The sequence below is a fragment of the Plectropomus leopardus genome, chromosome 16 (assembly GCF_026936395.1).
Source record: "Plectropomus leopardus strain MGB_pleo_1.0 chromosome 16, ASM2693639v1, whole genome shotgun sequence".
Classification (NCBI taxonomy): domain Eukaryota; kingdom Metazoa; phylum Chordata; class Actinopteri; order Perciformes; family Serranidae; genus Plectropomus; species Plectropomus leopardus.
Window position 1 is genome coordinate 34,093,335 of NC_142191.1, and position 13,299 is coordinate 34,106,633.

The 13,299-nt window shown below is 34.0% G+C and overlaps 1 long non-coding RNA gene across 1 annotated transcript in view; it reads right to left on the bottom strand.

Annotated features, from left to right (window-relative positions):
* Positions 1–1,627, bottom strand: part of LOC148187008 (uncharacterized) — a 66,941-nt gene extending 65,314 nt beyond the window's left edge. Inside the window, exon 1 of the long non-coding RNA XR_015779109.1 lies at positions 1,376–1,627. This is a non-coding gene — a long non-coding RNA (uncharacterized LOC148187008). The remainder of the gene's footprint in view (positions 1–1,375) is intronic.
* Between the last annotated feature and the right edge of the window lie 11,672 nt (positions 1,628–13,299).

Sequence of the window (13,299 nt, forward strand, 5' to 3'; positions counted from 1 at the left end):
AGTGATGGCGAGGAAACCAACCAACCTGACCCAGCTTGAGGCATTCGCCAAGGAAGAGTGGGCCAACATCCCACAGGAGACATGCAGGAAGCTTGTGGACACGTACAAGAATCGTCTAGAAGCAGTCATAAAGAATAAAGGCTATGCCATTGACTATTAAATAAAGACTATGGACTAGGGTATGAATAATTTTGAACATGGCATTTTTTGGGACTCCATTAATAAAATACCCCAGAAATAAATATTTTTTTGAATTTTGTATTGTTGTCATTCTTTCAATTGTTGGTCACATATAACTGATACACAAATTTGAAAACATTCATTTCATCACTAAATGAAAAAATCACAAGAATTAGCAAGGACATGAATAATTCTGAGGACGACTGTATGTCCAAATACTTGAAATATTCACCAGAGAGGATGGGTGGTGGTGGCAGAAAGAAATAAGAAGGGAAGATTTAACTAAAACTCTGCTGTGCTCAGTATTGCCCAATGTTCGGGCTATTTGTCTCAGGTTCAACTTCAACATATGTTTCCAAAATGTTGAAAAAAAGACTGCTTGTGTGTCAAATGTTGGTACACTTGATTTTCAGCCATGTCAGCTATTAAAGCATACAGTTTCTTATGTCATTGACATGTCTTTATTTATCTTATGTTTATGTTTTTAACATTTAAATGACATATTTGGTGCTTTCCATGTAATGTAGATGAGATCTCTTCAAGATGATCAGGAATCACAAAAAAGATTCTCATTATGATTGCTATAGCTTACTTGTCTAGATAGAAAGATAGAATTATGTCCAATAAGATAGCCATGCTCTTATAAACGGTGAGATTTACATCAGTTGATAAAACTGTGAACTTGGGTCAAATACAAAAAGATTTTACAAATGACCATTTTGTTTAGGGTTGCACTGTAGGACAATCACAGATATAGTGTTTTGCAGACTTGCAAGCTCTGCAAAGTGTAACAAAAATATATATTTAGTGCACTGAAAATCAGGACTTTATAGTGACCTTGAAATTTCAACGTTGATTGGATTTGCAAAATCTAAACTAAAATCAATATTGATTCAATGTTGGCAAATTCACCTATGTTGAGAAACGTGACGTAGAAATGACGTTGCTATTTCAACGTTGATTAGATTTGCAAAATCTAAACAAAATTCAACGGTTATCCAACACTGGCACCTGTCGTTGATTCAACAGTGACTCCGCGTTAAAATGCCAGCTGGGATATCACCAGAAACCTTAGAATCTCGTGATTTGATTCATTTTGTCCATTTCAAGATACAACCACCACAGCAGACGCTATCTCCACTTATATCAGATAAACAAACAATCGAAACTTTCAAGAAAAAGTGTTGTTACTCACCTGTGATGGTCTAGGATTATCCACACATCAATAATATTCCAACAAAAACAGTTTTGATACACTCCCAGACGTCCAGAGGATAAAATCCAGTAAAATATTTAGTCCAGGCACATTATAACCCCAATACATATCCTAGGAAGCACTTAGCTTCATTTCAGACCGTCCGGTAAATGTACAATATTTTTTTCTGTATTTTCTGTGATAATCCTCATATGCATGCATGCAATGTTGGTCCCAGGGTATCAAAATGGCCACTGGGCTCTCCTCTTGTCATTGACATTTCGTTTGAGCCAATGTGAGCTTCTGTATACAGTTTAAGAGACTGCTAAAGCCAATGAGTGCCTGCAATGAGAGAAGGGGCCTGTCTCTGCTGATTGATGGGGTTAGTGTCAGCAGAAGGGGGGGATCCCCTGCGTAAAGGGGAGATCACCTGGTGCGCTCCCGTGCGCTCCGAGTGTCATCGTCAGAGCGCATCTGTTTTGAGCGTCTTTTTGAGACAACGATGAATGAATACGGCTAAAAGCACGGCCAAAATTAAATTTACTGTGGATGAGGCTTTGGAGAAAGTTACTCGTCGGCCTCGAAGTGATGAGACCAGTGTGGAATATTCTCAGGACAGTGAGGAATCGCACGAGTCAGAGGCGGAGGAGCGATTTATTGACGGAGAAGCTAAACCCTTGAGTAAGTATTTTATTATTTTATATGCATGCTGTATACTGTATATTTCGACATAGATAAGCTTTAGTTTGAATTATGAATCGCAGTGTCGGGTTGTTTTTTTTTACGAACGAACCTGTAGTCGAGGGGGGAGGGGGGATATTTTGTTTACTAATTTACTAATTCCTATTTGTTTTCTCGACGTCTTACTGCTTTTTTGGGGGATGTTACTGCTTATATAATGTACCTACTACTGTATATTTGGACACAAATAAGATGTAGTTTAAATTATGAACACGCATTTTGTAAATCATCTTACCGTGTGAGGGGACTAGTTGTTTTGTAAACTCTTTCCGGTGAGGCTTACTGTGTTCTTCTTGAGGTGTTACTGCTTGGGGCCCAAGATTATGACTGTACGTTGAAGCATTCAAAAGTGGCAGCCTTTTTACCAAAACGTGACCATGGTTACCAAGTGTCCTTTTGGAGTCTCCAAAATGTCCCTTTTGGAAATGCCTAGAAAACTTTTAGAAAAACCTGTGTAAAATAGTCATTTTCTGTAATATTGCTATCAACTTTCAGCTTGGATTAGATAAGCACTTATACTATGGACCCACAGTGAGTATCAGCTAATACCTCCAAGTTACAGTCATCTGCAGCATCTTTTTCCTAAAAAAAATTGGGCGAGGATAAAAAAAACTTCTTATTTTAGTGTGTTTACACTAAAGTCACTCAAAGACCAAAGCACTAACAGTGATTTTGACTGCTGGGGATAAAATGTCAAAGTGTTACCTTTCAAACGAGACCATGCAAGTTCATGTACTACAAAAGAAACAAGAATAGCTTTCAGTTTACTTTGGGTATGTCTTGGACAGACATTTAAGGTGAATTTGACAGGAATTGTAAGGGGTTAACAAAAACAGGGGTTTAACAAATAGCGAGGGAGTTGAGGCTTCCTCACATCATAACATTCTAGAACTGTAACATTCTACAGTAACAGCAACATTCGAGAACATTAACATTCTACAGTTACATCATGACATTGTAGAACTGTAACATTCTATGGGAACAGCAACATTGTAGAAATGTAAAATTCTACAGTAACAACAACATTCTAGAACTGTAACATTCTAGTTACATCATAACATTCTAGAACTGTAACATTCTACAGTAACAGCAAAATTCTACAACTGCAACATTCTAGTTATATCATAACATTCTAGAACTGTAACATTCTTTACTTACATCAACATTCTAGAACTGTAACATTCTACAGTAACAGCAACATTCTACAACTGTAACATTGTAGTTACATCATAACATTCTAGAGCTTTAACATCCTACATTTACAAAATAACATTCTATTACTTTTACCTTGCACAGTTACATCATAACATTCAAGAACTGTAACATTCTACACTGACATCATAACATTCCATTACTTTTACATTCTACAGTTACATTCCAAAACTCTAAAACTGTAATATTCTACAGTCACATGGACAGTCTAGAACTATAACATTTTACAGTAACAGACATTCTACAACTGTAACATAATACAGTAACAGACATTCTAGAACTGTAACATTCTAGTTACATCATAACTTTCTAGAACTCTAACCTGCTACACTTACATCATAACATTCTGTTACTTTTACCTTGCACAGTTACATCATAACATTCTAGTACTGTAACATTCTACAGTTACATCAACAGTCTACAAGTGTGACATTCTACAGTCACAGCAACATTCTAAAACTAACATTCTACTGATACATCATGACATTCTAGAACTGTAATATTCTACACTTACATTTTAACATTTTATTACTTTAACACTCAGCAACATTCTACAACTGTAACATTCTAAAGTAACAACAACATTCAAGAACTGTAACATTCTAGTTACATCATAACATTCCAGAACTGTAACATTCTAGTTAAATCGTAACATCCTAGAACTGTAACATTCTACAGTTACATCATAACATTGTAGAACTGTAACATTCTACAGTAACAGCAACATCCTAGAACTGTAACATTCGAGTTACATCATATGTTGCAAAATGAAGTGCAGAGGACAAAAACATCTTGCAGGCAGGGAATTGAGCTGAGAAATGTAGGCAGACGTTTATTGTCAGTCTCTAACAGAAAAACAACAACAACAAAAAAAAAACAAAACAACAAAGAACACTTAACAATACACTTTCTATAGTTACATCATAACATTGTAGAACTGTAACATTCTACGGTAACAGCAACATTCTAGAACTGTAACATTCTAGTTGCATCGTAACATTCTAGAGCTTTAACATTCTACAGTTACAGCAACATTCTAGAACTGTAACATTCAACAGTTACAACAACATTCTAGAACTGTAACATTCTAGTTACATCGTAACATTGTAGAACTGTAACATTCTATGGTAACAGCAACATTGTAGAACTGTAACATTCTACAGTAACAACAACATTCTAGAACTGTAACATTCTAGTTACATCATAACTTTCTAGAACTCTAACCTGCTACACTTACATCATAACATTCTGTTACTTTTACCTTGCATAGTTACATCATAACATTCTAGTACTGTAACATTCTACAGTTACATCAACAGTCTACAAGTGTGACATTCTACAGTCACAGCAACATTCTAAAACTAACATTCTACGGATACATCATGACATTCTAGATCTGTAACATTCTACACTTACATTTTAACATTTTATTACTTTAACACTCAGCAACATTCTACAACTGTAACATTCTAAAGTAACAACAACATTCAAGAACTGTAACATTCTAGTTACATCATAACATTCCAGAACTGTAACATTCTAGTTAAATCGTAACATCCTAGAACTGTAACATTCTACAGTTACATCATAACATTGTAGAACTGTAACATTCTACAGTAACAGCAACATCCTAGAACTGTAACATTCGAGTTACATCATATGTTGCAAAATGAAGTGCAGAGGACAAAAACATCTTGCAGGCAGGGAATTGAGCTGAGAAATGTAGGCAGACGTTTATTGTCAGTCTCTAACAGAAAAAAAAACAACAACAAAAAAACAAAACAACAAAGAACACTTAACAATACACTTTCTATAGTTGCATCATAACATTGTAGAACTGTAACATTCTACGGTAACAGCAACATTCTAGAACTGTAACATTCTACAGTTACAGCAACATTCTAGAACTGTAACATTCAACAGTTACAACAACATTCTAGAACTGTAACATTCTAGTTACATCATAACATTCTAGAACTGTAACATTCTACAGTTACAGCAACATTCTAGAACCGTAACATTCAACAGTTACATCATAACATTGTAGAACTGTAACATTCTACGGTAACAGCAACATTGTAGAACTGTAACATTCTACAGTAACAACAACATTCTAGAACTGTAACATTCTAGTTACATCATAACATTCTAGGACTGTAACATTCTGCAGTAACAGCAACATTCTACAATTGTAACATTCTACTTACATCATAACATTGTAGAACTGTAACATTCTACAGTAACAGCAACATTCTACATCTGTAACATTGTAGTTACATCATAACATTCTAGAACTTTAACATTCTACACTTAAATAATAACATTCTGTTACTTTTACCTTGCACAGTTACATCATAACATTCTAGAACTGTAACATTCTACAGTTACATCAACGTTCTACTACTGTAACATTCTACAGTCACAGCAACATTCTAAAACTGTAACATTCTACAGATACATACTAAGATTCTATTACTTTTACCTTGCACAGTTACATCATAACATTCTAGAACTGTAACAATCTACACTGACATCATGACATTCTATTACTTTTACATTCTACAGTTACATTCCAACACTCTAAAACTGTAATATTCTACAGTCACATGAACAGTCTAGAACTATAACATTCTACAGTTACATCAACATTCTACAACTGTAACATTCTACAGTAACAGAAACATTCTACATCACATCTGAGAATCCGCCTACTCCTACAGCACATAAAAGAGCTATTGTTCAGGCGTGCTTCCTTTTTGAAAACCAGCACAAGATGGCCTCCACAAGGACTCACACTCCAACCGGTTAAAACTTTGATTACCACATGACGTTAAAAGATTCTTAAGAAAAATGTGCTTCTAATGCTGAGAACCATTCTACAGTTTGTATTTCTCAATTAATTTATTGAACTAAAAATTTAATCAAGAAAACAAAGGAATTGTGTGAGAGTATCTGTTCACCTTACTTAACAAAAACAGGGGTTTAACAAATAGCGAGGGAGTTGAGGCTTCCTCACATCATACCATTCTAGAACTGTAACATTCTACAGGAACAGAGACATTGTACAACTGTAAAATTCTAGTTACATCATAACATTCTAGTACTTTAACCTGCTACCCTTACATAATAACATTCTGTTACTTTTACCTTGCACAGTTACATCATAACATTCTAGTACTGTAACATTCTACAGTTACATCAACAGTCTACAAGTGTAACATTCTACAGTAACAGCAATAATCTAAAGCTGTAACATTCTACGGATACATCATAACATTCTAAAACTGTAACATTTTACACTTACATTTTAACATTTTATTACTTTAACATTCTACAGTTACAGCAGCATTCTACAACTGTAACATTTAACGGTAACAGCAACATTCTAGAACATTAACATTCTACAGTTACATCATAACATTGTAGAACTGTAACATTCTACAGTAATAGCAACATTCTAGAATGGTAACATTCTACAGTTACATCATAAAAATGTAGACCTGTAACATTCTACACTTATATCATAACATTTTATTACTTTAACATTCTACAGTTACAGTACCATTCTAGAACTGTAACATTCAACAGTTACATCATAACGTTGTAGAACTGTAACATTCTACAGTAACAGCAACATTCTACATCTGTAACATTTTTCAGTAACAACAACATCCTAGAACTGTAACATTTTAGTTACATCATATGTTGCAAAGTGAAGTGCAGAGGATAAATACATCTTGCAGGCAGGGAGTTAAGCTGAGATATTTAGGCAGATTTTTATTGTCAGTCTCTAACAGAAAAAAAACAACAACAACAACAAAAAAAACCAAAAAAAACAAAGAACACTTATCAATACACTTTAGCTCCAATTACTCAGCTTAGAGCAAATCTGGTGCTGCTCTTCTTAAACCAGTCCAGTCTTACTCCCAGTGCTCTCACATATATAGCATAGGAGCCCGCCTCGCCAGTTCAAACTGACCTATCAGGTCAGCACAGCAGGAAACAGGGTTGACAAGATTATCCACAAATACAGATTATCTTTCTTCGCTTGCTCATACAACAAAGCCTCATTTCATTCTACAATGTGTTATCATAAGTACCATATATTCAAAATAAGAAAATCATTTAACTATCACAGAGTATTTGTCTTAATTACCTGTCATTTCATCACTCATCCTTTGACCAATCACATCTGAGAATCCGCCTACTCCTACAGCACATAAAAGAGCTATTGTTCAGGCTTGCTTCCTCTGTGAACACCAGCACAAGATGGCCTCCACAAGGACTCACACTCCGACAGGTTAAAACTTTGATTACCACATGACGTTAATAGATTCTTAAGAAACATTCTACAGTAACAGAGACATTCTACAACTGTAACATTCTTGTGACATCATAACTTTCTAGAACTTTAACCTGCTACACTTACATAATAACATTTTGTTACTTTTACCTTGCACAGTTACATCATAAAATTCTAGAACTGTAACATTCTACACTGCCATCATAACATTCTATTACTTTTACATTCTACAGTTACATTCCAACACTCTAAAACTGTAATATTCTACAGTCACATGAACAGTCTAGAACTATAACATTCTACAGTTACATCAACATTCGACAACTGTAACATTCTACAGTAACAGAGACATTCTACAACTGTAACATTCTAGTTACATCATAACATTCTAGAACTTTAACCTGCTACTCTTACATCATAACATTCTGTTACTTTTACCTTGCACAGTTACATCATAACATTCTAGTACTGTAACATTCTACAGTCACAGCAACATTCTAAAACTGTAACATTCTACGGATACATCATAACATTCTAGAACTGTAACATTCTACACTTACATTTTAACATTTTATTTCTTTAACACTCTACAGTTACAGCAGCATTCTACAACTGTAACATCTAACGCTAACAGTAACATTCTAGAACATTAACATTCTACAATTACATCATAACATTGTAGAACTGTAACATTCTACTTACATCATAACATTCTAGAACTGTAACATTCTACAGTAACAGTAACATTCTACAACTGTAACATTCTAGTTACATCATAACATTCTAGAACTGTAACATTCTACACTGCCATCATAACATTCTATTACTTTTACATTCTACAGTTACATTCCAACACTCTAAAACTGTAATATTCTACAGTCACATGAACAGTCTAGAACTATAACATTCTATAGTAACAGAGACATTCTACAACTGTAACATCCTAGTTACATCATAACATTATAGCACTTTAACTTGCTACTCTTACATAATAACATTCTGTGCATTTTACCTTGCACAGTTACATCATAACATTCTAACATTCTAGTACTGTAACATTCTACAGTCACAGCAACATTCTAAAACTGTAACATTCTACGGATACATCATAGCATTCTAGAACTGTAACATTCTACACTTACATTTTAACATATTATTACTTTAACACTCTACAGTTACAGCAGCATTCTACAACTGTAACATCTAACGGTAACGGCAACATTCTAGAACATTAACATTCAACAATTACATCATAACATTGTAGAACTGTAGCATTCTACTTACATTATAACATTCTAGAACTGTAACATTCTACAGTAACAGCAACATTCTACAACTGTAACATTCTAGTTACATCATAACATTCTAGAACTGTAACATTCTACACTGCCATCATAACATTCTATTACTTTTACATTCTACAGTTACATTCCAACACTCTAAAACTGTAATATTTTACAGTCACATGAACAGTCTAGAACTATAACATTCTACAGTTACATCAACAATCTATAACTGTAACATTCTACAGTAACAGAGACATTCTACAACTGTAACATTCTAGTTACAACATAACATTCTAGAACTTTAACTTGCTACACTTACATCATAACATTCTAGTACTGTAACATTCTACAGTTACATCAACAGTCTACAAGTGTAAAATTCTACAGTCACAGCAACATTCTAAAACTGTAACATTCTATGGATACATCATAACATTCTAGAACTGTAACATTCTACACTTACATTTTAACATTTTATTACTTTAACACTCTACAGTAACAGCAGGATTCTACAACTGTGAAATTTAACGGTAACAGCAACATTCTAGAACATTAACATTCTACAATTACATCATAACATTGTAGAGCTGTAACATTGTACTTACATCATAACATTTTATAACTTTAACATTCTACAGTTACAGCAACATTCTAGAACTGTAACATTCAACAGTTACATCATAACGTTGTAGAACTGTAACATTCTAGTTACATCATATGTTGCAAAGTGAGGTGCAGAGGACAAAAACATCTTGCAGGCAGGGAGTTAAGCTGAGAAATTTAATCAGACTTTTATTGTCAGTCTCCAACAGAAAAAAACACAACAAAAAAACCCCCAAAAAAATAAACAACAAAGAACACTTAACAATACACTTTAGCTCCCATTACTCAGCTTAGAGCAAATCTGGTGCTGCTCTTCTTAAACCAGTCCAGTCTCACTCCCAGTGCTCTCACATATATAGCATAGGAGCCCGCCTCGCCAGTTCAAACGGACCTATCAGGTCAGCACAGTAGGAAAGAGGGTTGACAAGATTATCCACAAATACAGATTATCTTTCTTAGCTTGCTCATACAACAAAGCCTCATTTCATTCTACAATGTGTTATCATAAGTGCCATATATTCAAAATAAGAAAATCACTTAACTATCACAGAGTATTTGTCTTAATTACCTGTCATTTCATCACTCATCCTTTGACCAATCACATCTGAGAATCCGCCTACTCCTACAGCACATAAAAGAGCTATTGTTCAGGCGTGCTTCCTCTTTGAACACCAGCACAAGATGGCCTCCACAAGGACTCACACTCCAACAGGTTAAAACTTTGATTGCCACATGACGTTAAAAAATTCTTAAGAAAAATGTGCTTCTAATGCTGAGAACCATTCTACAAAGTTTGTATTTCTCAATTAATTTATTGAACTAAAAATTTAATCAAGAAAACAAAGGAATTGTGTGAGAGTATCTGTTCACCTTACTTAACAAAAACAGGGGTTTAACAAATAGCGAGGGAGTTGAGGCTTCCTCACATCATACCATTCTAGAACTGTAACATTCTACAGTAACAGCAACATTCTACATCTGCAACATTCTAGTTGCATCATAACATTCTAGACCTTTAACATTCTACACTTACATCATAAGATTCTAGAACTGTAACATTCTACAGTAACAGCAACATTCTAGAACATTAACATTCTACACTTACATCATAACATCGTAGAACTGTAGCATTCTACGGCAACAGCAACGTTGTAGAAACGTAACATTCTACAGTAACAACAACATTCTAGAACTGTAACATTCTAATTACATCATCACATTCTAGAACTGTAACATTCTACAGGAACAGCAGCATTCTACAACTGTAGCATTCTAGTTACATCATAACATTCTAGAACTGTAACATTCTACACTTACATTATAACATTCTATTAATTTTACCTTGCACAGTTACATCATAACATTCTAGAACTAACATTCTACAGTTACATCAACAGTCTACAAGTATAACATTCTACAGTCACAGCAACATTCTAAAAATGTAACATTATGCAGATACATACTAACATTCTATTACTTTTACCTTGCACAGTTGCATCATAACATTCTAGAACTGTAACATTCTACACTGACATCATAACATTCTAGAACTGTAACATTCTACACTGACATCACATTCTAGAACTGTAACATTCTACACTGACATCATAACATTCTAGAACTGTAACATTCTACAGTTACATCATAACATTCTAGAACTGTAACATTCTCCACTGACATCATAACATTCTAGAACTTTAACCTGCTACTCTTACATAATAACATTCTGTTACTTTTACCTTGCACAGTTACATCATAACATTCTAGTACTGTAACATTCTACAGTTACATCAACAGTCTACAAGTGTAACATTCTACAGTCACAGCAACATTCTAAAACTGTAGCATTCTACGGATACATCATAACATTCTAGAACTGCAACATTCTACACTTACATTTTAACATTTTATTACTTTAACACTCTACAGTTACAGCAGCATTCTACAACTGTAACATTTAACGGTAACAGCAACATTCTAGAACATTAACATTCTACAATTACATCATAACATTGTAGAACTGTAACATTCTACTTACATCATAACATTCTCGAAAGTAACAGCAACATTCTACATCTGTAACATTCTACAGTAACAGCAACATTCTACAACTGTAACATTCTACAGTAACAGCAACATTCTACAACTGTGACATTCTAGTTACATCATAACATTCTCGAACTTTAACATTCTACACTTACATAATAACATTCTATAATTTGTACCTTGCACAGTTACATCATAACATTCTAGAACTGTAACATTCTACAGATACATCATAACATTCTACAACTGTAACATTCTACAGTAACAGCAACATTCTACAACTGTAACATTCTAGTTACATCATAACATTCTAGAACTTTAACATTCTACACTTACATAATAACATTCTATAATTTTTACCTTGCACAGTTACATCATAACATTCTAGAACTGTAACATTCTACAGTTTCATCATAAAAAATGTAGAACTGTAACATTCTACACTTACATAATAACATTCTATAATTTTTACCTTGCACAGTTACATCATAACATTCTAGAACTGTAACATTCTACAGTTTCATCATAAAAAATGTAGAACTGTAACATTCTACACTTACATCATAACATTTTATAACTTAAACATTCTACAGTTACAGCAACATTCTAGAACTGTAACATTCAACAGTTACATCATAACTGTAACCGTTACATCATAACATTCTACAACTGTAACATTCTACAGTAACAGCAACATTCTACAACTGTAACATTCTAGTTACATCATAACATTCTAGAACTTTAACATTCTACACTTACATAATAACATTCTATAATTTTTACCTTGCACAGTTACATCATAACATTCTAGAACTGTAACATTCTACAGATACATCATAACATTCTAGAACTGTAACATTCTACAGTTTCATCATAAAAAATGTAGAACTGTAACATTCTACACTTACATCATAACATTTTATAACTTAAACATTCTACAGTTACAGCAACATTCTAGAACTGTAACATTCAACAGTTACATCATAACTGTAACCGTTACATCATAACATTCTAGAACTGTAACATTCTACAGTTTCATCATAAAAAATGTAGAACTGTAATATTCTACACTTATATCATTACATTTCATAACTTTAACATTCTACAGTTACAGCAACATTCTAGAACTGTAACATTCTAGTTACATCATATGTTGCAATGTGAGGTGCAGAGGACAAAAACATCTTGCAGGCAGGGAGTTAAGCTGAGAAATTTAGGCAGACTTTTATTGTCAGTCTCCAACAGAAAAAAACACAACAATACACTTAATACACTTTAGCTCCCATTACTCAGCTTAGAGCAAATCTGGTGCTGCTCTTCTTAAACCAGTCCAGTCTCACTCCCAGTGCTCTCACATATATAGCATAGGAGCCCGCCTTGCCAGTTCAAACTGACCTATCAGGTCAGCACAGTAGGAAAGAGGGTTGACAAGATTATCCACAAATACAGATTATCTTTCTTAGCTTGCTACAACAAAGCCTCATTTCATTCTACAATGTGTTATCATAAGTACCATATATTCAAAATAAGAAAATCATTTAACTATCACAGAGTATTTGTCTTAATTACCTGTCATTTCATCACTCATCCTTTGACCAATCACATCTGAGAATCCGCCTACTCCTACAGCACATAAAAGAGCTATTGTTCAGGCGTATTTCCTCTTTGAACACCAGCACAAGATGGCCTCCACAAGGACTCACACTCCGACAGGTTAAAACTTTGATTGCCAC